Genomic DNA, 24,686 nt, shown 5'->3' on the forward strand with positions numbered 1-24,686 from the left:
AGTTATATCATTTTCACACCTCAACACAGACAAAAAGATTAATCTAGTCAAAGGCTAGCTATTGGCTGAGCTGGGATTCAGAAAGGAATGTAGCTGGGTCTCTATACTGTTTTCTCTACCGCACCACACTCCCTCAATACCACTGAAAAACAGACACACATTTAAAATCATATCTACAAATGTTTTTTAATTTGGGGGGTGATGCCTATGTTTTGATAGTAAATATGAAAGCCAGATACAAAAGTATAGGTAAGTATAATTTCATTCATATACAAACGTATCTTTGAAAAATGATTGCCATAGAATATGCCAAATGATTATTAGCCCTTGGATAATTTTCTATCTGTGATTCCAAATTTTCTGTAAATAAACATTGATTAATTTTGTAATCAAAGGACAACTAAATATTACTCATATTTACAAATATTGAAAGAGTCTATTGGGCTGATTTGCACAGTAAAATTTTTATATGGATCCTAAAACTCTCCTCAGTTTATTACTAATATCTACAGATTTTTATTTGTCAATCTAAATCTAATCCCAAATCTTATTAATCACATTTATTAATTTTCTATTTTAAAGATGGATTACCTCTCACTAATTTCCTACAAGACCAGGTGTTATAATTTAGAAAACAAAATATATACACTTTTGCATTTTTGATTAAGACAATTTACATACAATAAAATGCACATATTTTATGTGCACAGTTCAGTGAATTTTAACATATGTATTCACCTGTGTAACTGCTGTCAAATCATGATGCAGAACATTTCCATCATTCCGGAAACTGCCCTTGTGCTCCTTTCCAAGCAATCTGGAAATCCGTTTGCCGTATTTTCACAAATATAAATATACCTTTATAGACAATAGAAAGTACATGCAATCTTTAGGCAATGAACAGACCGATATTACATTACTTCAAGCTCCAAAAAAGTGGAGTTCTTGCGATTCATTTTCACTACCACGTACCCCAGGTCTTACCACAGTGTCTGGCATATAATTGGAGCCCATAACATGCTTATTGAAAAAGATGTTTGAGTGCATAATATATAGCAGGCACTGCGCTATTTTTTTTTTTTTTTTTTTGAAGATGTGAATATAATTTTTAATTGAGTTTCTGGAATACAGAAAAATGTGACGTGGAATCATATCTTCCAAATTAAAAAAGAAGAAATATTCATACAATGTAGGGTTAAATTATGCCCTAGGTTTTTGCATTGACTGAAAAAGTTGACCCAACTTGAACCGACATTGTCTTTATCTTGTATATATATTTTTTCTTGTTAAAAATCACAGAGGGGCTTCCCTGGCGGTCCAGTGGTTAAGACTCCTTGCTTCCACTGCAAGGAGCGCGGGGTTTTTTTTTTTTTTTTTTTTTTTTTTTTTGGCGATAGGTATACCTGGATTTAATTCTCACTTCTACCGCTTGGTAGCTGGATAGCCTTAGGCAAGTTTCATACCTCCCTGAAATTCACTTAATTCAGTCTGTAAAATGGCATAATAACTTATTATAGCATCCTTTTAGGAATTTTAAATCAGTTCTTGAAATAAAAGTACACAATATATAGACAAGTATGGATTCCTCAATAGGTGTTTGACCTTTCATTTCTCCAGTATCCCACCCGCATCAAATAAAGAAAAATACTTTTTAAAATTTACGAATAGTTCATTGTTGTAAAGTTAAAGCCATAAAAATAATCAAATGGCCTACTATCATACCGTTAGAAGAAAAAAAAAAAAGGTGTTCATGAGAGTTCCATATTAGAATACAAGTTTTCCTTAGGCACCTGTTTATGTATGCTATTCTGCTCTTTACAATAAATAATTAAATTTAAAAGACTTAATTCCTCACTTTTAAGACCTTATTAGTTTACAAATTACATATTGACCTATGCTAAATTTTATACCGACCCATGCTAATGAATTCAGTACAGAAAACAAAAAACACTGCACTCAAGCAAACTACATATATCTACATATATATATATATATATATATATAAAACTTATATGAGAATTGCTACTCCAGCTTTCTTTTGGTTTCCATTTGCATGAAATACCTTTTTCCATCCCCTTACTTTCAGTCTGTATGTGTCTCTAGGTCTGAAGTGGGTCTCTTGTAGACAGCAAATATATGGGTCTTGTTTTTGTATCCATTCAGCCAATCTGTGTCTTTTGGTGGGAGCATTTAGTCCATTTACATTTAAGGTAATTATCGATATGTGTGTTCCCATTCCCATTTTCTTAATTGTTTTGGGTTTGTTATTGTAGGTCTTTTCCTTCTTTTGTGTTTCTTGCCTAGAGAAGTTCCTTTAGCAGTTGTTGTAGAGCTGGTTTGGTGGTGCTGAACTCTCTCAGCTTTTGCTTGTCTGTAAAGGTTTTAATTTCTCCATCAAATCTGAATGAGATCCTTGCTGGGTAGAGTAATCTTGGTTGCAGGTTTTTCTCCTTCAACACTTTCAATATGTCCTGCCAGTCCCTTCTGGCTTGCAGAGTTTCTGCTGAAAGATCAGCTGTTAACCTTATGGGGATTCCCTTGTGTGTTATTTGTTGTTTTTCCCTTGCTGCTTTTAATATGTTTTCTTTGTATTTAATTTTTGACAGTTTGATTAATATGTGTCTTGGCGTATTTCTCCTTGGATTTATCCTGTATGGGACTCTCTGTGCTTCCTGGACTTGATTAACTATTTCCTTTCCCATATTAGGGAAGTTTTCAACTATAATCTCTTCAAATATTTTCTCAGTCCCTTTCTTTTTCTCTTCTTCTTCTGGAACCCCTATAATTCGAATGTTGGTGCGTTTAATGTTGTCCCAGAGGTCTCTGAGACTGTCCTCAGTTCTTTTCATTCTTTTCTCTTTATTCTGCTCTGCAGTAGTTATTTCCACTATTTTATCTTCCAGGTCACTTATCCGTTCTTCTGCCTCAGTTATTCTGCTATTGATCCCATCTAGAGTACTTTTAATTTCATTTATTGTGTTGTTCATTGTTGCTTGTTTCATCTTTAGTTCTTCTAGGTCCTTGTTAACTGATTCTTGCATTTTGTCCATTCTATTGTCCATTCTATCTCCAAGATTTCGGATCAACCTTACTATCATTATTCTGAATTCTTTTTCCGGTAGACTGCCTATTTCCTCTTCATTTGTTAGGTCTGGTGGGTTTTTATCTTGCTCCTTCATCTGCTGTGTGTTTTTCTGTCTTTTCATTTTGCTTATCTTACTGTGTTTGTGGTCTCCTTTTTTGCAGGCTGAAGGTTCGTAGTTCCTGTTGTTTTTTGTGTCTGTCCCCAGTGGCTAAGGTTGGTTCAGTGGGTTGTGTCGGCTTCCTGGTGGAGGGTACTAGTGCCTGTGTTCTGGTGGATGAGGCTGGATCTTGTCTTTCTGGTGGGCAGGTCCACGTCTGGTGGTGTGTTTTGGGGTGTCTGTAGACTTATTATGATTTTGGGCAGCCTCTCTGCTAATGGGTGGGGTTGTGTTCCTGTCTTGCTAGTTGTTTGGCATAGGATGTCCAGCACTGTAGCTTGCTGGTCGTTGAGTGAAGCTGGGTGCTGGCCTTGAGATGGAGATCTCTCGGAGATTTTTGCTGTTTGATATTATGTGCAGCTGGGAGGCCTCTTGTGGACCAGTGTCCTGAAGTTGGCTCTCCCACCTCAGAGGCACAGCACTGACTCCTGGCTGCAGCACCAAGAGCCTTTCATCCACAGGGCTCCTTAATTTGGGATGATTCGTTGACTATTCAGGTATTCCACAGATGCAGGGTATATCAAGTTGATTGTGGAGCTTTAATCCGCTGCTTCTGAGGCTGCTAGGAGAGATTTCCCTTTCTCTTCTTTGTTCTCACAGCTCCCAGGGGCTCAGCTTCGGATTTGGCCCCGCCTGTGCGTGTAGGTCGCCGGAGGGCGTCTGTTCTTTGCTCAGACAGGACGGGGTTAAAGGAGCCGCTGATTCGGAGGCTCTGGCTCACTCAGGCCGGGGTGTAGGGAGGGTCACGGAGTGTGGGGCGGGCCTGCAGCGGCAGAGGCCGGGGTGACGTTGCAGCCTGAGGCGCGCCGTGCGTTCTCCCGGGGGAGTTGTCCCTGGATCCCGGGACCCTGGCAGTGGCGGGCTGCACAGGCTCCCCGGAAGGGCGTGTGGCTAGTGACCTGTGTTCGCACACAGGCCTCCTGGTGGCAGCAGCAGCGGCCTTAGCGTCTCATGTCTGTCTCTGGGCTCCGCACTTTTAGCCGCGGCTCGCGCCCGTCCCTGGAGCTCTCTCAAGCAGCGTTCTTAATCCCCTCTCCTCGTGCACCAGGAAACAAAGAGAGACGTAAAAGTCTCTTGCCTCTTCGGCAGGTCCAGACTTTTCCCCGGACTCTCTCCCGGCTAGCCGCGGTGCACTAACGCCCTGCAGGCTGTGTTCACGCCGCCAACCTCAGTCCTCTCCCGGCGCTCCGACAAAAGCCGGAGCCTCAGCTCCCAGTCCCGCCCGCCCCGGCGGGCGAGCAGACAAGCCTCTCGGCTGGTGAGTTCCGGTCGGCCCGATCCTCTGCGCTGGAATCTGTCCGCTTTGCCCTCCGCACCCCTGTTGCTGTGCTCTCCTCCGTGGCTCCCAAGCTCCCCCACTCCGCCTCCCGAAGTCTCCACCCGCGAAGGGGCTTCCTAGTGTGTGGACACTTTTCCTCCTTCACAGCACTCTCCCGCTGGTGCAGGACCCGTCCCTATCCTTTTGTCTCTGTTTAGTTTTTTCTTTTGCCCTAACCAGGTACGTGGGGGGTTCCTTGCCTTTTGGGAGGTCTGAGGTCTTCTGCCAGCGTTCAGTAGGTGCTCCGTAGGAGTTGTTCCACGCGTAGATGTATTTCTGGTGTATCTGTGGGGAGGAAGGTCTGCGCTATTTTTTTTAATGGTTAGTTTTATTATAATATTATTTGGTGATAGAAATACATGCTATTAATAAGAAGAAAGTGCTTAAAATAATATAAAAGTATAAAGAACAAAAATGCTGAGAGTTCTCTTATACCATTCTCAAATGATCACTCCCAGAGTAGTCAATATTATTAGTTTGGTGTATTTCTTTCATTCTTATCTTTGCACTTACAAACATAAAACACGTATATTCTTTTAAAAAACAAATAAAACAATTAATGTTTATCAATAATCTCTTATGGGTCAGGCTTTGTTCTAAGCTTTGGAGATACAGCAGCAAACAAAATATATTAAATGCCGTACCTTCATAAAGCCTATAGTTTAATGGGAAGAGACAATGATAAAGAAAGTATGTAAATGATACAGGATGTTAAATAATGTTGAGTGCACAAGGACTGCAGAGGAAAACTAGGCAGCCAAGAAGGACACACATGTCTCAGGAGTGGGTGAAAGCAGGGTGGCTATTTTAAATGGGAGTTAGGTATGGACTTCTTGAGAAGATCTTTTGAGCAAAACATGAAGGTGGTCGGGAGTAAAGCATTCAAAAAAAAAAAGCAGTTTTTTTTTTTTTAGAGTCCAAAGCCCTGTGGCTTATTGGGGGCCAGGGCCAAGTGGGCTGTGGTGGGCAGGGGAGCTACGTGTCACCTTTCTCAGAGATGGCAGCCGTGAGGATGAATGAGGGATGCAGGACCCCCCGCTCTCCTCTGCACACAGACGCTGACCAGGCCGCCCTGGGCCAGGGACTTCACCATCTCAGCTGAGCCCACCACCATTGTTTGGTTTTCAATGACCAGGGTCCACCTTGTGCTTTGGTGGATTGCAGTTCTGCACAGGTCATAGGTGGGCCTACTGGGTGAACTTGGAGCCACGCTCGGTGCAGTTGAACTTCCTCACTCCCTTGTGCTGTCTGACGTGCCCACACAGCTGGGACATCACTTTAAAGGTCTTCCCACAGATCCGGCAGAAGTGGGACCCTCCTGGTGGCACCCTCCTGGTGGCGGCCAGTCATGTAATAGGGCAGAGTGGGCACACAGCCATTAGCGAGTAACCATCATTGCTCAACAATCAGCATGGGGGTCAGATGTCCTGCTCAGGCAACAGTGGTCTTGGTGCATTGAATGTGGCTGGAGGTGGATTCTGGCTTTCTCCCCAGGGCCTGGCCTCCGGGCCGGCAGGTGAGCTTGGGCTGTGTCCCGCAGAGCTCCAGAGCCCTCACCAGGGCCTCCCGCTGGCCTTGAAGTAGCAGCGAACCTCTCCCCCATCCCTATCTCTGCGACCTAAGGGCGGCAGCCGTCTCCATGGGCCGCAGTCCACGGAGGCCTCAGCAACTGGAGTATACGGATGCTGCCATTAAGGTAACAGCTTCCGCCAGCTTCAGTCTCTCTGTTCAAGTTGCAAAACTTGGTCCAGCTTAGATCAGTTGTCTACCCCTAGGGGCTGGCCAGAGGTCAGGGTTAAGTTGCAAGGACTTTGCACATCATTATTTCAGGTCTGCCTCTGTGTTGGGGCTATTCTCAAAGAAGGGCAATTGCTGTGAGCTGGGAATTCACCTGATGGGTATTTGCTACAACCTGTATTCCTATTGATCCTATAGAAATGATTCTCTCCACTTTAAATGAAAAGCCTGAGGGCCGGCTGGGTCTTGGCACCTGGCTCCCTCGGTGATGACAGCTGGGCAGGGTCTGGGCACCTGGCTCTGAGGCGTCGTCAGCTGAGATCTGCCTCTTCAGCCTGGGTACTGGTGGGAGGAGCCAGACTGGGTGCTGGATGAGTGCTCCCCGGCAGGGCGGCCAGCCTGCACAGGCCGCTCCCCTCCCACTTAATCAGGGCCTGGACCTCAGAGGGCGAAAGTTGAGCCTTGGGACCTTGCCCTTTCTTTTCAGAACAGAGAGTAACATTTGTTTTGGTGGAGGTTTACAGGAACATCATGACCCGACGGTGACCTGACCTCAAGAACAAAGGCTCTGACACCAAGAAGTGTGCACCAACTAGCCACGCCCCTCCCTCACCTTTCCTATAAAAGGGCTTTGCTGAAAGCTTTCGGGGAGTTCGGGGTTTTTAAGGCATGAGCCACCCTTCTCCTGCATAACCCTGCAATAAACCTTTCTATGTTCCAAACTCCGACGTTCTGGTGGTGTTTGGCCTCACTGTGCATCAGGCACAGGGCCTCGCGTTTGGTAACAGTCCCGTGCTTCACAGCAGGGGCCTTTCTGGGTGCTGAACTCACAGCTGCAGGCCTCTCACTGGTGTGATGAGGTTGTGCTTCTCCAGGCCAGCTTGGGTGCAGAAGGTGTAGCCACAGCGGTGGCACTGGAAGGGCTTCTGGCCCGCGTGCCTGCTCAGGTGCAGGTTGAGACCTGCCTTCTGGGTAAAGGCGTGGCTGCAGAACTTGCAGACACATGCCCTCTAATTCCTGTGTTTGGCCTTGGTGTGTATCTGCAGGCCATTCTTGCTGCACACAGCAGAACTCCTTGCACGCAAACAGCTCCCCGCAGTGCTTAAAAGCCTGGTGCAGCTGCAGTTCCCTTTGGGACAAAAAGAACTTGGCCCGGGTGGGACAGGTATGGAGCTTGGGAGCTCCATGCAGCTTGGTCCCTTTGCTCTGCATGAACTTCTTCTTCATGAGCTGCTGCGAGCAGGCACAACACTTGAAGGGCATCTCCCCCGTGTGGGATGCCAAGTGTACTGGCAACTCCATCCTCCAGCAGAAGGTCTCCAGGCACTTCCCGCACGTGAAGACTTGTTAGGATTGGTTCAGACAACTCTGGGCTTCATGCTTCAAGATATTCTCCTTTGGAAGATTTGGGGCGCTAGAAAGTTTTCCAAATTTGGGGCGCTAGAAAGTTTTCTCCCCAGTGTGTTTCCTGTTGTGCACTTTTTGATATTTGCTGAGGAACTTTTTGGAAGAAAAAAGAGGGTAAGAGTCTTTCTTTCACCTGCTGTTTAAGTGCCTTGAAGTCAAAATACTCAGTATGCCAAAGTGGCATATTTTGGGGTGATCTATTCTGATTTTCTTCAAACGGATATAGCTATCTTCTAGGATTATAGGGTTCTGTGCTTATTTTTGTGGTACAGAATGGAGTGGGGAAACAATACTTAGAATGAAGTATTTCAAGCCTATCCAGAAAAAAAAAAAAAATCCTCTATGTACATGAGAACTGACCAGAAAGTCAGGTTAGGATAGCAGTCAGGGAGGAGACAATGTATACTGTATGGTATAGAATACTTGGCCCCAAAGAAATTCACAAAGTGTATAGGGGATCTGGTTAGAATGAAACAGATAAATTTGTCTAATATATTGTTTCTAGCTCAGAATCTTGTATGTTTACTGTTGTCTGACAAATATCTCACTATGCAAATTCCTAATCCTTTACCTAATTTTAGGATAAAAGGTGTGTGTGCGTACATCTGGAATTATGAAGACAGATTGAGTGAATGCACTTTGTAAAAGCAGGCTCCATCTGACTCACATACGGATGAGAAACCATCTTAGCAGTATGTGCTGGTGGATATGTCTCTGGAATTTTTAATCCTCTTATTTTATTATCATGCTGGTTTATGTTTTAAATGTATTAAAATGGCTTGTGTTTTTATTTCTAAACATCTAATGTAAAAGTCATAACACACACTGCTCCTTTAAAACACAATTAGAAAAGCATTTCTGGGATTATCATTCAATTTATTACATTCAGTGATATTTTGTTACTTGTACCATAGGACGCTAATAGGCCTCATGAACTGTATCTAGAATACAAGTTGTACTGCTAGCATATTCCAACCTCTAAGTGCCTTTCATGTCAGCATGAGAGATACAATCAGGCATTTGAAAGCTCCGGCCTATTTATAAAGATACCATCAAAACCTGCCTGATGCAGCTGACTTATGAATCAATTATCTGAACTACACCAAGTGATATATCTATTCTGAAATTTAGAGTCATATATTTGAAGTTAAACTACAAACAGATAAACTATTCAACAGCCTATCATGATTCTTATCTCTATGTCTATATCTGTCAAATGCTGGGAGGAAAAAAGGCAAAATCTTACTGATTTTACTGGGAAGAGTTTTAAAAAATAAATCACACAGATACCAGTTCTCTCTCTCTCTTTCTCTCTTGCTCTATCTCCCTCTCTCTCTCTAACACACACACACACACACACACACACACACACACACACACACACACACACACACACACCCCTAGCTATCAAATTACTTATGACCCGAGGGAAAATTTAAATAAAATCAAGAGCATGCAAGGGATGACTCTCATTGTAAAAGGGGAAAAATAACAATAAATAATATTAATTCTCTTAAATGTTATGTCTTAAATGAAATGGCTGAGTATTTCAGTAAATAGAAATGCCACCATTAGGACAAAAGGTACAAAGCCACTGGGTGCAGAGAGACAACAGTTATGTTTCATCCCAGATATTGTTGAAAATAAGCCAAACCTAAGACAGATGCGTGTACTTTTGTTTTGTTTTTAGGTGATACCTCACAAGATGTATTCTATTTCAGGATCTACTCTTCATTTCTAAATATTAATGATCTCAGTTTTACTGCTTTGCCTGGTAGAGTTCAGATTTCAGGAACGTTTTATTCATGCTGACCAAAGTCATGAGAGACACGTGCACTAAGATGACAAAGTATTAATGTAAAATGAGGAAATGTAGTAACTTTCAACTACACAATGAGTTATCTTCTCAATAGGAAAACGTGTATAAGAGACCAAATTAATATCAGAAGTCTGCTTTTCTCCAAAGAATTAAAATAAAAGAAGCTCAACATTTTACTGCTTCCTTGAAAAAGTGACTTTTGAGGTGAGTAAAAAAAAAAAAAAAAAAATAAGAGGCAGTTAGGCAAAAAATGCTGAAAAAGGCCTTTGGAGTATAATACAATACAAGCCAAAGTTTCTGAAGTTGTGTTCCCTCGTCAGAATCTCTTGGCGTTGGGTGGGGTGGGGACAGCCTAAGGAGGTGCAGGAGGTAAAGTTAATTTAAAATGCAAAGTTCTGAGCCCCACCCTGGGTTTACTAAATGAAAATCTGTGGGTATATGATAAAAATCAGTCTGAATATACTTTTTAGTAATTCTTGGCACACTCAAGCTTGTAAACCTTTTTGTCAAAGAAGAATGCAAGAAAAAATCTGGCATGATAAGCAGGAGACAGATCAGGAATGGGTTAGGCATGGTGATTAGGGGTTTGGGATTTACGCTGAAACTAACGGGTACCCATGGGGCAAGGGAGTAATGTGCACACATTTGTGCTTTAAAAATATGATTCTACCTGCAACATAAAGAAAGGCAATGTGAAGGAAAGAATGGAATCAGGGAAACCAGAGTTAGGAGGTGGTTGCCATGATCTAACCATGAGGTGGTAGTGACTTGCACTAATAACAGTTAACAATAGTAAAAGTCAAAGCTAACATTTGCTGAACAATTATGCACCAGGAGAAGCGCTTTACAAGAATTTCTCACCTATATTTTAAAAGTACCCTATGAGGTACATGGGAACTATTATTATCCTTATACAAACAAAACAGAAAACCTGAACTCAGGGTAATTAAGTACTTTATATAATTAGTAAATGGTAAGACAAGGATTCAGATCCACATCTCTCTGGCTCAGCTACCATATTCTTAACAGCTATGTTATTCTGTCTAACAAATGAAGCAGCAGAATAGGGAGCTACATAGAAGGTAGAGTTGATAGGATTGATGGTTGCTTATAGGACAAAAGAGATAGAGAGGATGGAGATGATGCCTGGGATTTGAGGTGGGTTATGATGCTTTACACTGGCACAAATGAATATAATAGGAGTGGGTTAGAGAGGAAAGAGAATACATTCATTTTTACATATTGGGTTTACGGCGCCTCTGGAACATCCATGTAGCATGTCCAGTAGGAGATGAGTATAACATTTTTGAGTTCAGGATATAAGTGTGTGTGTTACAGTTTGAAGAGTCAGATGTGCATAGGAGAAATTCAGAGTCATAAATGGACATTAATGTCTGGAGACTTGAATATAGGGAGAAGAAAAGCAGGCCTAGTACAGAAACCTTGAGAGGAATAACAGGCAGAGGAGGAAATAACTAAGACTATTAACACATTATTTTTCAAAAGAGGTCACTCAAGAGTGAAAGAGACACTAGTAATAATTGCAGTAATAAGAGGTGATGGGCATAAATGGGTTCTGATCCAGACCAGCCAGGACATATGACCACCCTTCCCTAAGGAGGCTGAGAGATGAGAATTTTAAAAGGCAGGAAGAAAACCGGCTGAGAGTGTTAACCTGGAACCTGGAGGGTCTATAATATTATTGTAATACTTATATGGCATAAACATATTTATTTTCATGAAGCCTACAATTTTAATCATGGTTCCAGTCCTCACAATGAGTACAAACAGGTAGGAAAAATCATTTAAAGATCACTTGTCTAGTCTGGTTTTCCCAAGTATCTTCTGCATCCAAATTTGTATTCCATATAAGGATAAAATTTATAAATGGATTTGAATGGTCATTTCAGTGGAAATTTCATCTTTTTTTCTTCAGTATTTTTCATTTGCTATGAAAACTTACCATAACTTATATTGCTTCTTGAAAGACTCTATAATATCTTCATTTTTAGAGAAACACTGAGAAATCATAATGAAGATTAGGCAGCCCCCTTTATCTCATGCTGCCCAGAAATGATCTCTTAAGTATACATCTCTGGGAAGACGTCTGTATATGACGAATCTAATCTGTGGTTATTTATTTTTGTGAACATTTTTTTTTTCGGAGAGTGACATTTTTATGATAATAATTTCAACTTGTGCCTTAAGCCTTATTTCAGTTTGGTAACCTGATATGAACTTGCTGATATTATTTTCTTAAAATTAATGAGGAGAATATTCTCAGGATCAATTGTGTCTCTTATTAGAAGAGTAATCGCAGTGCCTAGTAATGCCACTCAATTTCCTATTCTTCCATAAACATTTCCAGCATATTCTAGCCAAATAGGTTCCTTTTTCTTTTTTCATTCCCTGTAGTATTAGTGGCTAATTCTTTCCTTCATACCACTTGGGCTATTTTATAACTGTCTCTTAACACATAAAATATTTTTAGTTCATTATGCTGTTTCTAAGTGGATATATTCAGATTTTTATAAATATATGTGTGGAAAAAATTAATCTTTGATAGATGTATTTTTGTCCATTAATAATACTATGAAGCCATAATGGTGTAGGACATTTACATGCATGGTCTAAGAATATAATAAGTATGCAAAAATCATTTATTGAAGGGAATGAAATTTCAGAATTATTCAAGTAGGGAATTGTATTTTGTATAAAGTAGATGCAGAAAATTTAAACGTTGGCACTGATAACCTAGTCCCTGTGATAGAAAATGCCCTTCTTGTAGAAGGGCTTGATATTAAAATGTCCCACTCTATTCTCTGCATTTATTAATGTTTTTGGGGGGATTTTCAAAATGCACTGGATCATTTTGGATAATTGAGTATCCCTTAGTAAAGAGATAGATAAATTGACTATTATTTACAGAAGCATTGAAGTTGCCATGTAAATATACTTTAGTTATTGAAACATCTCACAATGTAACTGTAAAACATTCTTCTAATTTAAGGTTTATTATATCCTTAGAAATAATGAAAAATATAACAAAAGACACTATAATAGATCTGCCTTTGTACAGGATCTGATCAGAAAGTGTTCTTTCTCACACACTATATGTATTAAAAACAAAATATAAAAGTCAAGAGCTGCAAAAAAAATTCAGTTAATGATGAGTAGGAATGTCATAAAAAATTAAATATTTTATTTGTGGTAAGAAATAAATAAAACCAGTGAACTTCCAGAGCATATTTCTTTAATTTTTAGGTGATAAATGTCATGTCTTCAATACTTAATGTTGTCTCATAAATCAAAAGAAAATAAAAACAACAGAAATGCCATTTAAAATGAGTAAGGGTCACAAAGAAGAAAATACAAATAGCCAATGAATAGATCAAAAATCATTCAAGTTCCTCTTAACCAGAGAACTTAAAATACAAAACTGAAAATATTGTTTGGCCTATCATATTGACAAATGTTAAGATGAAGATAATGTTCAATGCCAAAACAAGTACAGTGAGGTTGGCATTTCCATACCCTGCTGGTAGCATACACATTGATTCAACTTCACATAATCTATTTGTCATTATGTATCAAGAGCCTACATACTAAAAATCTGATTTTCTTCATCTTTGTGTGTGACAATGCATAGATTTAGCGTTTTATTAAAAAATAAAATCAAATTAAAATCACAAAATAACATTTTAAATAACTCTATTATTCACTTTTTTCTGGCATAATTGTTACTTTATTACTAAATTTAGAGAGGAGTAGGACAAGAAAATATATGTATGTTCCTTTTTTTTTTTTTTATTTTGGCCAGTTCCACAAAAGTTATACACCCTATGATTTTATATAAATTTTCAAATTTAGAATAGTCAAAACCATACCAAAATTAGTAGGTTGCTTTGAATTTCTATAATTTTTTTAAAAAGTTTCAATTATTTCAGTTACATTTTTATGTGAAAAGGAGAAATAAATTCTGATTTCCTTGTACCATTATGCATAGTTATATTCCATTTGATTACAAAAAGTAAATGTATGCAAATTGTTTTTGAAGTTTAAATGATATGTTTTGGAGTGGTTATATACAATACTTAAGATATAGTTAAGACCCTAAAGAAAGTTCCTCCCTCCCTCCCTCCCTCCCTTCTTTCCTTCCTTCTTTCTATTTAAAATTTTTTTTAAAACAACAGGCATTGTTTTCCAAACCCAATATTGACTTGGGTCAGAATTATTAGCTGCACTTTAATCATTGTTTCTAATTTTTTTCTTTTAATCGATCACATTTACTTCAAAGCCTAGTCCAAGTTGACTTTTGGTAAGAGTTCTTACCCCCCACCACCACCACCAGTTTATTATTTCATTGGTTATTTTAAGGATTAAATGTACAACTTGGAAGTTTAAAATTTCTCGTGAACTTGGAGGGGAAGGTAGAAATAATACATAGGGAAATTATACCCCCTTTAATACAATTCCTTCAAGACATACAGAGACACATACACCTCAGTCCTGTGAAATAATATTTGTGTCTTTCTGTCATGAAATACTATTTCAGGAATCATTTTAAAAATTATTTTCATTTAATGGGAAAAATAAGAAATTTTAAAGTTTTCACTAATTATCTAATTAATACATATTACTGATTTTATAGATGCTGTGTCTTTAGCATAATATTGTTTGTCATTTCAGTTTTATACATTAAAAAATTCCACAAAGTAAATTATAGTTATATTTTATCTGATTTTAACCATCTATATGACAATATTTTTTTTCACATAATCATGTTAAATTTCATTACCTTATTTTATGAGTGTAACACTTATTTAATCAATGCTCTATAGATACACTTTATGTTTTTTCAATTTTGTTATAATAAATAATGCTGTCATCTGTATTATCATGCCTGTATTTTTCCATAGAATCATTATATAAATAAGATAACAATCTAGAATAGGAAAATGTCAAATGCTATGCATTGTTTTAAGACTTTTGATACATATTGCCAAATTACTTTCTTGGAAAGTCTTCAGACTTACACCATCTCCAGCACTGTATGGTAGCACATTTGCTTATCCATTCTTTCTTTGGTTTCTCAGCATCTCATGCATTTAGTTCCCAGGGGATTTTTCTTATTGTAAAGCACATTTTCTATGTTTGAAAATATTCAATTCTGTTATGGAAGAAAGGAAAGTGAATGGAACAATTTATGTGGTAAGCAGAGGTAAATTAGTAAACTGTGATGCATTTTAGAAAGACAAAGTAGGTCATATATGTGTGAATACAGAAAGGGATGGAAGAGTGCAGAGATACCTACCTAATATTCACGAGGTACCTGGGACATTAGGTATTCCATTACATACGAAATATATATGAGACATTTAGTATTCCTTTAGTCTTTTTTTTTTTTTTTTTTTTTTTTGCGGTACACGGGCCTCTCACCATTGTGGCCTCTCCCGTTGTGGCCCACAGGCTCCGGACGCGCAGGCTCAGCGGCCATGGCTCACGGGCCCAGCCGCTCCGCGGCATGCGGGATCCTCCCGGACCAGGGCACAAACCCGTGTCGCCTGCATCGGCAGGCGGACTCTCAACCACTGCGCCACCAGGGAAGCCCTCCTTTAGTCTTAATTCAGCCAAAGTTTGATGACTCCCATCATGGCCCCACGAATACTGCACCCAAGAAACACTCAAACCTCACTTTTTATCCTTGCGTCCAAACCATCAGTGGGGAAGGCTTATATAGCAGAGAGACATATGAATATAAAATCCCCCGGAATCAGGAAGTGTCCTTTCAATTTAATTGCATGATATCCTAAGCCCATTAACTCACCCATCTCTTTCACTTTGCTTTGTGCTGTGTGCTTTAAATTGACTAAAGGAATTCAATTTTCCAAGATATTTTCCTTTTCCTGATCTCTGTGAAACTTGTCTGGTAGGGTGCTTGGAAGCTACCTTTGTGTGAAGGTAATTTCCCACATGACACTTTCTTACTTTTGCAGCTATACATTTAAATTTTTTAAAAATACATTTTAAGGAGGGTAGGGGGGAGAAAAGAAAAGAGAGAGGGAGGGAAAATGGGAGAGAGAGAGAAGAAGGTAAGTATTTCCAAGAAGCAGGGTACTAGATTCTAATTTTATCACTAATATATGATATTGTGGACAAGTCACTCACTGTTTTTATTGTGGTTAAATCATGCATAACATATGATCTATCTTTTAACAAACTTTTAAGTGTATAGTGCAGTGTTGTTAACTCTACACACAATGTTGTACAGCTGATCTCTAGAAAGTTTTCATCTTGGAAAAGCCACTCACTTTTATAAGTGTTTTTCCTATATCTTGGGGGAGTTCTGAGTTTTTAGGAGTGAACTGATGAGAGTACGTTTTTTTTTTTTGCGGTACGTGGACCTCTCACTGTTGTGGCCTCTCCCGTTGCGGAGCACAGGCTCCGGACGCACAGGCTCAGCAGCCATGGCTCACGGGCCCAGCCGCTACACGGCATGTGGGATCCTCCCAGACCGGGGCACAAGCCCGTGTCCCCTAGCATCGGCAGGCGAAATCTCAACCACTGCGCCACCAGGGAAACCCGAGAGTATATTTTGAATGGAATAACGTTATACACGAGAATAAAAGATTTTGGTATTTTGGTTATCTTATTCTTGGCTTCCTGTTGGTGCACCAAAGTCAACTGTTTAAAAGCACATTTTTAAACACTGATAAGAACTTTCTTCCTTATCCTGTAGTATAACTGCTACCACAGTGAAACAGATGTTTGTATTATGTGTAGTCAGAGAAGACAGTGTTTTCAGTTTCACTTTGAATAAATCCATACATGAGGAAGAATGAATCATTCTAGATTCTTTCTTTACTACTGTGGGTTACCAGGAAGAATGCAGAGTGTGTTAGCTGCTGCTACTAGAATCATCCCATTATATACATGTCCTATATGAAGATTAAGAAGTATCAGTACATAGGAGAAAGCATTCACCACTTTGACAAGTGAGGATGACTAGCTATAGGCACAGGGGTGGCTGTCTAGGCTAAGGAAGAATAATTCTCTAGGTATATAGAGTGAAACTCTTCTCCTTCCATAGGCACCAAATAGTGTTCCTTTAGCTTTTTGAACTGAAAGAGGGACCTCACACTTACATGGTAAAATTAAAGTTCCAAGACTCTTAGATCAAGTGGAATACTTTTGTAAAACTATTCATTGAACACAACCATAAAAGAGATGAACAACTAGTGTAGTTGCCACGAAATAAGCTCTATCAAGCGATAATTTAACTGCAGTCTTGAAATAACTGTGGTTTTATTATTAATGAAGTGTATATTTCTCTAAGAATTGAGAGCTTGGAATTAAAGAATAGAACAGATGCCCCAGAATTCATTTAATCTATACATTCACTGAGTTTTAATTAAAATCTTATATGCTACTTGTTAAAGTACTCTTGTGGTAGCTATTGTATGTGTTTTCTAGTTTATGGTTTCACACAAACTAGGACCTAACAGATTCACTACTTCCTCAGAAGAATACCTTGATATAAGGGTCATTAGCTGTACAAGGAGGAAGACAGTGAATTACATAAGCACCTGCAAATTCTAGATAAAGAACAGATGACATGCTTGTGTGCATTTCTCTCATACATGAATAAGGAACCCTCGGCAGGCTCTTAAATTTCTATTGACTGAGGTCATAGTCGGGGATACACATGGATATACCTGCTCCTGCAAGAGGAAATGCTGTCACCTATAGTATAGAAGAGAAAGGACTGGGAAAATAAGCATCAATGCTCATGACACTTATTCTTGAGGAGTTCACTATCAGTGGGAACACCTACAATTAATTCTAACATAACATCCATTCCACTGCTCTAGTTATTGAGCTGTCCCGAAGCCAATTTCAGCATCAACGTATATTCAAAAGAGTCACCAATTTGAAGTCTGCAAAGCACCAAAAAGTAATTTATATCTTCACTAAAATTTCTCAAATAAGTGGCAAAAGAAATTATATCACATGTCACAGAGCGAACCCCCTAAAATTCCACTTACCTTTGCTAGTCTCCCCAAAGTCCTAAATATTACAGATGTCCTCCTACAATTTTTGTAATTCCATGTAAAACAAAAGTCTTTTCTCTCTCAAAACACTAGTCCCAATTTGGTAATATTTTCTCCTCTTTCTTTTGTATTATTTTATAGCCTAATTTAATTCCCCCTGACTTGGCAACTCTCCTTCCGTTATCACAAATAACTCAATAGTTTCAGCTAGAAATCTCCTTATAAAGCAGAGTAAGGGGAAAAGTTTGCTGTTTATCTGGATCACACTAGTGGTATAAAAGTGCCTTGGGACTATAGAGGAGTTTTCTTGTCTTCTCTTTAATTTTATTTTTTTCTTTCTTTTCCTTTGCTTTCCTTTCTTTTCTTTTTTCTTTAATTTCCTATTCTTTTTTTTTCTTTCCTTTTTAGTTTTTCTTTGTTAGGTCTATTTCCCTTATTTTTTTCTCTTGTACAGATTAGAAAATATTTCACAAAGGGAAATACAAATTGGCCATTTCTCCAGACGCTTCCTTGCCATTCAAGTCAATAATCTTTACCGTGGCCTGAAATGCTTTCTCTATTATCTTCCTGTGTCAACCTATTGGACCTCATCTAGTTACAGAATACAAAGCCATTGAGAATGACTGCAGTTAATTCTTGGTGTTAATTTGGATGATGGTAAATATTGTAATCATGTGAACACCACCAAATATACTCAAAGCGCATCCTTTCTCTCTGTCTCTGTCTCTTTCTGTTTGTTTCTCTCTCTCTTCCTCTCTTTCTCTCTACACCTCCTTCTCTTAGGTCATTCCTAATGGAATCTTCTAAGCAATAAAATGGACTATATATAAAATGGAAGGAGAAGATGTGAAAAATTAAGCAAGTGGTCATTGGATTTGGGGGAATCTATAGCACTGCCTCACCAGAAGTTCATGAAGATAATGAAGTTGTTTTTAGGCACTCATTCTCTTCTTCTCCTTTAAAACTTTCCACAATCTATTGGTCTGTAACTTTTACATTTAATATCTACTGGGTGGGAAAATTTGGACATACCTGCTTTTCAAATTAAAGCTTCATACTCAGTAGCCTCGAGATTTGTGGCAAGGTGCTAAACTTTGTTTGATGCAGTTGTTTCATCTTGAACATAAAAATAGCAATGTCTATCTTATAAAATTGGAGGTGTTAAATCAGCTAGCATACTAGTATACTGTACAACAGTATACTAGTATACTGTACAACAAGCAACTAGTATACTGTACAACAAGCAGTATACTATATATACTGTACATATATATACTGTATATATGTATGTATATACTGTATACTGTACAACAGTATACTAGTATACTGTACAACAAGCAACTAGTATACTGTACAACAAGCAAAATCCAGTCAATAAGTGTTTCTTACCTCTTCATCTACTTTTCTTTATTAAAATATATTTTCTTGAAAGGGTCTAATATCAGGAAATTACAGTAAAGGGAGTCTTGTGAGTGAATTGCTTGTTCTGAGGGCCTTCAAATTTTAATAGTATCAAATTTATTCTGTATTAAAGTGGATTCTAAAATGTTTAAGCTGGTGGAATTGAGATACAGTTTCTTTCAGTAAGTCTTATCTGTAGGAGGTGATAATACAGTTGACTCTTGAACAATGGCGAGGGTTAGAGGTGACAACCCCTTGTGAAATAATAAATCCATGTATAATTTTACAGTTGGCCCTCTGTTTCCAAGGTTCCACATCCATGGATTAAATCAATCATGCATCATGTAGTACTGTAGTATGTATTTATTGAAAAAAATCTGTGTATAAGTGGACCTGAGCAGTTCAAACCTGTGTTGTTCAAGTGTCACTCTATTTGAATATTTGGCTCTATTAGTCACAAAACTTCTATCACTATATTATTGTCAATAAAATCATTTAAATATATAATCATGGAAAAAAATGAAGCATTAGGATTTCCAAATCTTTACCTGGATATAGATTATCAATGTGTGAAGATCACAGTTTTACCATAAACACAATAATTTTATATCCTGTGCTAGATATCATAAGAACCATTAATCTCTATGTCTATTAAAACTTCATAACTAGTTAAGTGCAGTTGTTAAATAATTTCCTTTTATAGTAAAAGCTTTACAATTAACAAGCTAGGCACTGATTCAAGTCATTATCAATTTCCCTGTGATTATTACAGCTTCCATAATAATCTGCATTCTATTATCATAGATTAGGCAGCACTTTAAATACCAGCATCATTAGCTTTAGTTTCACGAAAAGATGAGAAGAAACCAGACTTAATTTCAAGGAGTCTCATTGTTGCAGAGTACCACCAAAGCTATCAGACAAAAGATATAAACAAATAATAATGTATATAATTTTGAATGTGACCCTTTCCTGGTTCTAAAACTATCTTTGGGAGCTTAGTGCATTGATGTATTTTTACAATTGTCTACTTTTCTTTTATATTTCAAAGTTAAACAGAATAGCACCTAGAAACTCAGGCAGTTACACAGCAGACTTAATTAGTTATGATTTATGTTTATTATCCAAAGGATGTACATATAAGAAACATAAAAATACTCCCAGAAGGAAAGTCCAAGATGTAACAGTAATGCATCAGATATATTGTAAATGTAGTTGAATCTAGACAAACAATGACAGTGTAAAACAGTAAGAATATTATGTCAATTGAATAGATCAATGTTCAAAACAGGACTAGAATGCTAGAAAAGAGCATGAATTTTCAGAAGAAGATTAAAGAAAATAATTAACTTTATATATTGTTAAGTTACAAATGTATTTATGATTGTTGCCTTGGGAATTTTCAGCTCTGATTAAGATATGGTACTTAACAGCAGATGAACATTCCCATCTAGTATGGATAAACATAAATAAAATACATACAATAAATAAAATAAAATACATCAAATATAGCTAAAATACAGAACAAAAAAAAACTTGAAGGAAATGGAGGGTTGCTGGGGTCAAAAGAACTCAAGAAAATTCTGGGAGAAAAAACTTGGAGATGAAAGATGGCTTCTGAAACACTTAACAACCTGTGGGCATTTGCTAAGCCCAGGCATTTGAAAAAGCTGGAAGTCCATTACAAAATCCAAGAGAAGTTACTGAGAAAGGGCAGAGAAAATCAAAGACTTTGGATGTAAATTTAGAGACTCAAGTACATTGCTAATTTTCCTTCAGTACACTTGCCAAATGCTGGGGCTCCATGGAGTCCAAGGGTAAGAATAGCAGAAAAAAATGAAGAACATAAGAGAGTTTTCAGCATTCTCATGAGAATAGAGATTAGAGTTTTTTACCTAGTAGGGAAAGCACCCCACAGAGTACATCATATTCTTAGTTAAAAACAAAAACAAAACAAAAACCTAGAAAGCAGTATAAATCAGAGGTAGATTAAACCTTACTAGAACTTCACCCCCTTTAATTTATCATAATCTGGTTGGATTAAGATGATCAGTCACTGCTCTATCTGTACAGTGAAACGAAAGATAGGCTTTTCCCAGATATAGAAAATAACATTTGAAATATGATATGAAGCTCTACAATATTTTAGGGTAATAATATCTGAAATTCAATCAGAAGTTAAAAAGCATGGCAAAAGACAGTATCATAGGACAAAAACCAAGAGGAAAACAGAAAATATAAATGGACATCTATGTAATGCAGACAGATGTAGATTCTTTTATTATATATATATTTATCTTTAGGCAAAATGACTCATTAACAGAGTCTAACATTAGATTAGATACAGCAGATGATAGGATTACAGAACTAAATATTATGACAATGGAAGATATTTGAACATTTGCATAGAGGAAAATTATAAACATTGGGGAAAAAGTGTCAAAGTAAATGTCAGACTCAGAAAGAAGGTTTAACATTAATATTGATGAAGTCCAGGAATAGAGGACATGGAATGTGGGGAAAAATTAACATAAGAACCATTAATATTAGAAAATAGTGGAATACTTCATACTAGAAAATATTGGAAAAATTAGTTAAAACACACTCAAGAAGTACTGACAAACTCAATAAATATGAATACAGTAAAAATTACATCTAAGTACATACTGTTAAGACCATTGAAAATCGAAGATTAAAAAAATAAAAGCAGACGGAGAAACAGTCACTTGTCCTTCAAATCAGCAACCATGAAACTGACAGCTGACTTTTTCATGGGTGTGATGGAAGCCAGAGGAAAGTTGAATTAAATCTTCAACATGCTGATAGGAACCACCCTCAACCTAGAAATCTATATAGTGAAAATATTTTTCAGAAGTAAAGGTAAATATTTGCAAATGGTATATCTGATAAAGGGTTAGTATCCAAAATATACAAAGAACTCATACAACTCAGCATTGAAAAAACAACCTGATTACTAAAAATGGGCAAAGGACTCAAATAGACAGTTTTCCAAAGAAGACATACAAGGGGTAGCAGGCACATGAAAAAATGCTCAGTGCTACTAATAATTAGGAAGATGCAAATCAAAACCATAATAATTGAGATATCACTTCATTCTTGTCAGAAAGGCTATTATCAAAAAGACAAAACAATAACAAGTGTTGGCAAGAATGTGGAGAAAAGGGAACTCTCATTCACTATTGCTGAAAATGTAGATTGGTGCAGCCACTATGGAAAAACAGTATGGAAATTCCTCCAAAACTTAAAAATAGAACTACTATACAATTTAGCAATTCCACTCCTGGATTTTCTCCAAAGAAAAGGAAAACACTCATTAGAAAAGATACATGCACTCCAATGTTCACAACAGCATTATTTATAATAGTTAAGATATAGAGATATGGAAGCAACCTAAGTGCCCATCAATAGATGAATGGATAAAGAAGATTATATATATATATATATATATATATATATCATAAAAAATGAAATATTGCCATTTGCCAAAACATAGATGGACCTAGAGGGTATTATGCTAAGTGTAGTAAGTCAGACAGAGAAAGACAAATACTGAATGATTTCACTTATATGTAAATCTAAAAACCAAAAGAAATGAAACATAATTAAATAGGAACAGAGTCATAGATAAAGAAACTAAGCAGATGGTTGCCACAGGGGGAGGGGGGATGAAGGGAGGAGAGAAATAGGGAAAGGAGATTAAGAGGTACAAACTTTCAGTTACAAAATAATTTGCGCCACGTGTATGAAATGTACAATGTGGGAAATATAGTCATAGCTAATTAATTAATATGTGGAAAAAATCGGAACTTGCTTTTACAGAGTGATTGTTATTTTAGGAATTTTTCTATGTGGTTGGATATTTTACACATGTAACGATAATCATAGGTATTATAGTAACATAATAGTGAACCACTTGGAATCAACAGTGAGGCACTGGGTAGTTAATTTACAAATTTTCTGCTTTATCCTTCTCCACGCTTGTCAAAGAACATATTTTCGTCTCCATCTTACATGTGAAGAACTGATACTCAGGGACATATTCAAATGGTTTGACTAGTGAGTGGCAAATTGAACTCAAACTATTCTAACTCCAAGACCTCACTTTTTTAAAAGGGTGATGGATCATGAGCCCATAACTAATAATACTGCAGAAAATAGCATAGCCTAAGCTATAGTATCCCTCTATGAACAACATGATCACTTTTTGCAGGTGCAGCTGAAACCAAATTAATTTACTTTCCAGAGACTATATAGGTGGTGAGAGTCCTATCTAAAATTTTTGAGATTCCGATTCAACCATCTGACTAAACTTGATTTCAATCCACTACAACTTTCTCCTCATCAAGCAGAAATAAATTGATTCTGACCAACTGGGTCTTTCCAGGTCCCACTTCTCTTCACCCTCTGTTGTTTTTACTCAGTATCACCTTTACTTGCTGATAATCTGATCCTGATTTCAGGCTCTTCTTCTGAGCACGAGGGCCCATCTTGTTCTATAATCCCCTCTCCATTTGAGTTCTAGGTAGGGTCATTTGGTTGCAAGGAACAGAGACTCATTCCAGCTGCTTTAATAAACATGTGATTTGTAATTAGGAATCACATGGACTGAACCTGGAAGAATTATTCTTTCAGTAAATGAAACACCTCTGGAGACCAGCTTCATTTCTATTTCTTTCCCAAGAAGTGGTATTGAAGATAGCTTCACTTCAGTCCTCACTAGAGTGACCTACAAGTTTGTGTTCTTGGAAAATATTTTCATTCATCTTCTGTAAAATACAGATGATAATAACACCTACTCTATAGGCTTGTGATAATTAAATGATTTTAGTACATCTAAAGCAGTTAAATTTTGACTAGGTCACCGTAAACCCTAGGTATGTGTGAACTTTGCTACTGCTTTGCATAGATTTCACAGTCACTTTTTTTCTTCATTTTTTGGTTGATGTGAAATTCACATAAAAGTTACCATTACAAATTCACATTCACCATTTTAGTAAATTTGTATGCAGTACTTTCAACATGTTATGCAACCACCACCTCTACCTAGTTCTAAACCATTTTTTATCACCCCCAAAAGAAAACTCCATACCTACCGAGCAATCTATCTCCATTCTCCACTCACTCCAGAGCCATTTTTTAAAAACTGTGGTAAATAAAAAAAAAAAAAAAAAAAAAAAAAACTGTGGTAAAAACGAGTAACATGAAATTTACCATCTTAACCATTTTTAAGTGTACAGTTCAAGTTAACCAGGTTCACACTGTTGTACAACAAACCTTTAGGAGTTTTTCATCTTATAAAACTGAAACTCTGCACCCATTCACCAACAATTGCCCACCCTTACCCCAGTCTTTGGCAGCCACCGTTCCATTTATAAGTTTGACTGCTTTAGATACCTTGCACAGGTGGAATCCTACACTATTTGTCCTATTGTGACCAGCTTATTTCCCTTGGCATAATACCCTCTGGGTTCATCAGTATTGGAGCATCTGGCAGGATTTTCTTCTTCTTTTTAAATTAAAGCTGAATAATATTCTATTGTGTATTTATGCCACATTTTCTTTATCCATTCATCTGACAATGGACATTCAGATTTCTACCACTTCTTGACTACTGTGAATAATGCTACAATGTGCTCACAGCCACTTTTGAGTTTTTACTTTGTCTGCAAGTTCTCATTATTCTTCTCCTC

The 24,686-nt window shown here is 37.6% G+C and overlaps 1 pseudogene; it reads right to left on the minus strand.

Moving 5' to 3' along the window:
* Window positions 1-5,535: 5,535 nt before the first annotated feature.
* On the minus strand, window positions 5,536-23,483 carry LOC115844379 (telomere zinc finger-associated protein-like; annotated as a pseudogene).
* Window positions 23,484-24,686: the final 1,203 nt, after the last annotated feature.

The sequence above is a fragment of the Globicephala melas genome, chromosome 10 (genome assembly GCF_963455315.2).
Source record: "Globicephala melas chromosome 10, mGloMel1.2, whole genome shotgun sequence".
Taxonomy (NCBI): Eukaryota; Metazoa; Chordata; class Mammalia; order Artiodactyla; family Delphinidae; genus Globicephala; species Globicephala melas.